Source organism: Herpailurus yagouaroundi, unplaced genomic scaffold (genome assembly GCF_014898765.1).
Source record: "Herpailurus yagouaroundi ecotype Mexico unplaced genomic scaffold, PumYag 199, whole genome shotgun sequence".
NCBI lineage: Eukaryota > Metazoa > Chordata > Mammalia > Carnivora > Felidae > Herpailurus > Herpailurus yagouaroundi.
The window spans coordinates 11,912,555-11,918,562 of NW_024412430.1; the positions used below are offsets into that span (position 1 = coordinate 11,912,555).

Genomic DNA, 6,008 nt, shown 5'->3' on the forward strand with positions numbered 1-6,008 from the left:
GCTGGAAGATGCAAACCCTTTCCCCAAAAGAGATATACACAGAAACTCACGTGTCACTGTCCCTCACTGGATGATGTCCAAACCTCTCCTAGCTGAGTTATGTGTCACCTTCAGCCCTGAATTTAAACACTGGGATATAAAGTTCACTGCTATTAACAATCCTATGTTAAAAAGTAGGAGAATTAGAAAAATTACAATGGATAATATTTATTATGAATATGTTCATATCAAAGCAAGGGACAGTTATAATACTACCTTCCTAGGAGAGCCTGGGTGGCTCAGTCGGTTAAGCACCCGACTTCAGCTCAGGTCATGAACTCTCATGGTTCATGAGTTCGAGCGCCACATTGGGCTCTGTGCTGACAGCTCAGAGCCTGGAGCCTGCTTCCGGTTCTGTGTCTCCTCTCTCTTTGCCCTCCCCTGCTTGTGCTCAGTCTCTCTGTCTCTCTCTCAAAAATAAATGAATGTTAAAAAAAATATAAATAAATACTATCTTCCTCATTTCTACAACTGATCGTGTAGTCATAGCTGATACTTATTAGTTTTCTCTTTTGCTACCATAGTCTGTATGTTCTTTTTTTTTCAAGGTGTATTCATTTTTGAGAGACAGAGCACAAGCTGGGGAGAGGCAGAGAGAGACGGAAACACAGAATCGAAGCAGGCTCCAGGCTCTGAGGTGTCAGTACAGACCCTGATGCGGGGCTCAAACCCACGAACTGTGAGATGATAACTTGAGCTGAAGTCAGACGCTTAACCGACTGAGCCACCCGGGCGTCCCCATAGTCCGTATTTTCTTTTTCCTCAGCAAGCAGTGCAGCTAGTCATATTTTGCATGATGGAGTGAAACAAGCCTTCGTTCCAGAACAGTCGGGGCCATTAGCAATCTTGATTGTACTGGCTGTTGTAGTTTTCCATTAACATTTATTGCAGGACACAGGAAGGCTAACAGGCAGCCTAAAAGATCTCCTATCTTCCAGCCATACTCTTCCCTGACCTCACTTCTCCTTGATGGTCAGGATCTATCAATCACCCCAGTCAGCAAGTATGGAGACTGGTTGTTGTCGTTGCTAGTTTGTTCCTTCGCATGAGTTGCCTAAAATGATCAGTAGAGCACGTGAGGTTCCAGTCAAAAACCCACCGCTGTGTTTCCTAGTGGAAGCTTTCTCCTTTGGGATTTACCTTTATTTATTTATTTTTTCAACGTTTATTTATTTTTGGGACAGAGAGAGACAGAGCATGAACGGGGGAGGGGCAGAGAGAGAGGGAGACACCGAATCGGAAACAGGCTCCAGGCTCTGAGCCATCAGCCCAGAGCCTGACGCGGGGCTCGAACTCACTGACCGCGAGATCGTGACCTGGCTGAAGTCGGACGCTTAACCGACTGCGCCACCCAGGCGCCCCTGGGATTTACCTTTAAATCAGTAGATCCCAAAGCTTTGGAACAAAAGCCAAACATTTTACTAATGGATCCCTGAGGACAGTAGAGAAAGGAGTGACTCCCATTTCTACCCCCTTGATTCCTGGCCACAAGAGAAACATCGCCATATACTGGTTGGTAATTTAGAGCGTATACCGCATCCTGGTGGATGTTACCCTAGCAATGAAAAGTGTTGCCACAGAGCTGACGCCATAACTGAATTTCTTTTCAATCCAATTAAAAATCATATATATTTAAGGTATACAACTCGATGATCTGATGACTGTATACTTCGTAAGATATTTATCACAATCAAGCTAATTAACATATCACCTCACACAGTTATCATTTTCAAGTGCATGGTGAGCACACTTGAGATCTACCCTCTTAGCAAATTTCAATTATACGATGCAATATTGTTAACTATGTAGCCACATTGCTGTACGTTAGATTTCCAGAATTTATCTTACACAACTGAGACTTTTACCCCTTAATCAACATCTCTCCATAATCTCCTTCCCCTGGCATCTGGTAACCACCATTCTTTGTTTCTGAGTCTGAGAGTTCCAGATTCCACATACAAGTGAGTTCTGCAGTATTTGGCTCTCTGCGTCTGACGTCCTCTAGGTTCATCCATGTTGTTGCAAATGGCCATTCTAATAGGTGCAGAGCGGCCCCCCTCAACCCACACACAATTTTAAAATTAATATTGACTATTCCCCTAAAATGGAGTTACATACAAAATTTATCTCACATTGGCCACTTTTCTATTAATGAAGGAACTATATTTTCATAACCTGTTCCCCTCCCTTTAAATATTTGATGAAAATAAAGCAAATGTTACCAAAGAAAATTCAAGAAATTAAAGGAAAATAGAATTGCCCTTCCTCAGAGAAGAAATTTAAGTCATCCTTAAGAAAAATCTGGGTGGTCCAAACTGTCTGGAACCATTTGTGATTTCTTTGGATTCGGTGACGGTTCTTTGCCCTTCCTTGCTTCCTTCCTTCCTTCCTCTTCCTCTTCCAACTCTTCCTTTTCCTCCTTTTCTTTTCTTTTTTTTAATGTTTATTTTTGAGAGAGAGAGAGAGAGACAGAGACAGAGACAGAGACAGAGCATGAATGGGGTTGGGGCAGCGAGAGAGGGAGACACAGAATTTGAAACAGGCTCCAGGCTCTGAGTTGTCAGCACAGAGCCTGACATGGGGCTCGAACTCACAACCATGAGCTCATGACCTGAGCCAAAGTCGGATGCTTGACTGACTGAGCCACCCAGGTGCCCCTCTTGTCCTCCTTTTCTTTTTCTCTTTTCTCTTCTTTTCTTTCTTTCTTTCTTTCTTTCTTTCTTTCTTTCTTTCTTTCTTTCTTCCTTTCTTTCTTGTGGGAGATGGGGGAGTGTTGGGTAGATTTTTAATATAGAGTGAATTTCTCTAATGATTCTAAGTCCATTTGGGTTGCTATTTCTTTCTGAGTCAGCCATACAAAATTGAATTTTCCTGGGAAATTATCCATCTTTTTCTAAACTTTTGGGGCGCCTGGGTGGCGCAGTCGGTTAAGCGTCCGACTTCAGCCAGGTCACGATCTCGCGGTCCGGGAGTTCGAGCCCCGCGTCAGGCTCTGGGCTGATGGCTCGGAGCCTGGAGCCTGTTTCCGATTCTGTGTCTCCCTCTCTCTCTGCCCCTCCCCCGTTCATGCTCTGTCTCTCTCTGTCCCAAAAATAAATAAACGTTGAAAAAAAAATTTTTTTTAAATTTGTTTGTTTAATGTTCACATGATTCCTTTATCATCATTATTTTTTTTAAAGACACATTTATTCAGCATCACGATTAGACTATCACATTTAGCCATCAACAGCATGGGTGCAAAAAAAAAAAAAATCCACATTAAAACCCTTTGTTGGAATGCTTTACACTTTCCACGGAACGGAAACTAAAGTCACCTGTTACACGATTAGTCACAGAGGCAGCCCTCGAGTTGTTTGTGCATACACATGAGTATTGTCCAAAACATGTCTTCTTTGTAGCAGCTGGGCCCTGCCACCACTGTGCTCGGCTGACTTCACGAATCTGTTGTAACCTCTAGCTTCCCCGTCACGTCACTGGCCCTCCTCTCCTGCTAAGCTTTGTTTCCCAGCAGTAAGCTGTCATTGCCAATGCCATTGCCATCTGCCATTGCCATCGCTACTGATACTGCTGGAACTGCCATTAGCCACCTTGGTTTCGTGGTTTGGCAAAGTACTGGCCTCGACCGCCATAGGGGCCAGAGCTTCTGTCTCCAAACTTTCCTCCTTTCATGGGTCCAATATTTGAAGATTGATTGTTGTAATTGCCAAAATCATTACAGTGTCCACCGCCTGCAAAACTGTCTCCATTGTTACCAAATCCAGGATAGCCGTCCCCACTGCCACCATTTCGACCACCACCTCGACGGCCACCAGAGCCACCTGGCCCACTGAAGTTTCCTCCGTGACCAAAGTTCTCATTCGCACCAAAACCACTTCCACGACCACCACCGGAGTTTCCAGAACCACTTCGCCCTCCTTGGTTGGGTGAAGCACCTGTCGTCTCTTGCTTAGATAGCGCTCTCCTAGCTTCACAGTTGTGGCCACTGAGAGCATGGTATTTCTGAATGACAATCTTGTCTACGGAGTCATGGTCATCAAATGTTACAAAGCAAAGCCTCTCTTTTGGCCACTGCCTCGGTCCGTCATGATTTCGGTCACTTCCATCTTCCCGTACTGTTCAAAGTAATCTCTTAGATGATATTCTTCAGTGTCTTCTTTAAGGCCACCGACACAAATCTTTTTCACAGTTAAGTGGGCACCAGGTCTTCGAGAATCTTCTCTGAGACAGCCCTCTTTGGTTCCACAACGCTTCCATCCACCTTGTGTGGCCCTGCATTCACGGGTGCATCCACCCCCTCCACGGTGGCAAACGTCACAAGCCAGAGCTTCTGGCGTCCTTGGTGTTTCGACCTCTCATTACCACACAGTCCGTGAGCATTCCCCTCTGCTCACGGTGGCCCCTCAGACTCTCATCGGTTGTTTAAAAGCTCAAACCTCCGATGAAAAGCTTCCGTGGCTGTTCAAGCTCTTTGGGAGACTCTGACTTAGACATGATGGTGGTGGGAGGGGAGACTTTAACCGTGCTTACTCACCGGTGTCCAAGGGCAGGAAAGTCCTTTATTATTTTAATATCTGTTTTATCTTAGTTTATATTCCCTGTTCCATCTTAATACATATATTAAGTGCCATATATATATGCTTATATGCTTAATATATATATGTATTAACATGGAACAGGTCATTATAAAGCATATATATATATATATGACCTGTTCCATGTTAATACGTATATATATCAAGCATATAAGCATATATATATATGGCACTTAATATATATATGTATTAAGATGGAACATATATATATGTATCATATAAAGCATATATATATATATATATATGACCTGTTCCATGTTAATACGTATATATATCAAGCATATAAGCATATATATATATGGCACTTAATATATATATGTATTAAGATGGAACATATATATATGTATCATATAAAGCATATATATATATATATGACCTGTTCCATGTTAATACATATATGTATTAAGCATATGAGCATATATATATATATATATATATATATATGGCACTTAATATATATATGTATTAAGATGGAACACATATATGTATAATATAAAGCATATATATATATGACCTGTTCCATGTTAATACATAAATATATATTAAGCATATAAGCATATATATATATATGGCACTTATATATATACGTATAACATAATGCATATATATGTATAATATAAAGCATATATATAATAAAACATTATATATATATGTATATATATATATATTAGGGCTCTATATCCTTTTTATTTTTTCAACTTTGTCCAAAATGTGTCTACTTTATTAAACTTAAAATGTTTGATGTGGTTGATCCTCTCTATTGTATTTACTAGAAGGAAATACTTATGGTTTACATGTGATTAGATTTCCCTAAATAATCCTGATGTTCTCTCATATTCCTTACTCCTCTGCATGGAGGTGATCTTGAGTATCCATTATTGGGACTCATTTCTTGATTGAGTGATTGTAAACCATCAAAAATCCTAAACACCAGAAACTGGATCTCTTTCTACTCTCCAAACCTGTGTAAGATAACAATCCTAATAGTGCATCTGGCTCTCTCTAGTGTGGAGTTCCAAGTTCTACAAATGGAGGCTGGGCGGAGAGTACTGGGGGACACATTTGGCCCTTGCTGCAAGTCATACCCTGTAAGTAGTTTATCATTAATAAAGGAGATAATTTCATATTTGTGACTTTTTCTTCACCTCTCAGGGGATTCGGGGTTAGAGAGAGAACACCACAGTCATTTATACAACATGTGGTCAAACACCAACATGTGTTTTCAATTTCATTAATTTGTGTTCCTTTTGTATTATATGGTCCCTCTTTCTTTGGATTACTTCATGTTCCTTTCAGCTGCATGTAGTATGGCCCCCCAGAGTTTTGTTTTGTTTTAATTTAATTTAATTTAATTTAATTTAATTTAATTTAATTTAA

The 6,008-nt window shown here is 40.9% G+C and overlaps 1 pseudogene; it reads right to left on the reverse strand.

Annotated features, from left to right (window-relative positions):
- Window positions 1-3,521: 3,521 nt before the first annotated feature.
- On the reverse strand, window positions 3,522-4,530 carry LOC121013566 (heterogeneous nuclear ribonucleoprotein A1-like; annotated as a pseudogene).
- Window positions 4,531-6,008: the final 1,478 nt, after the last annotated feature.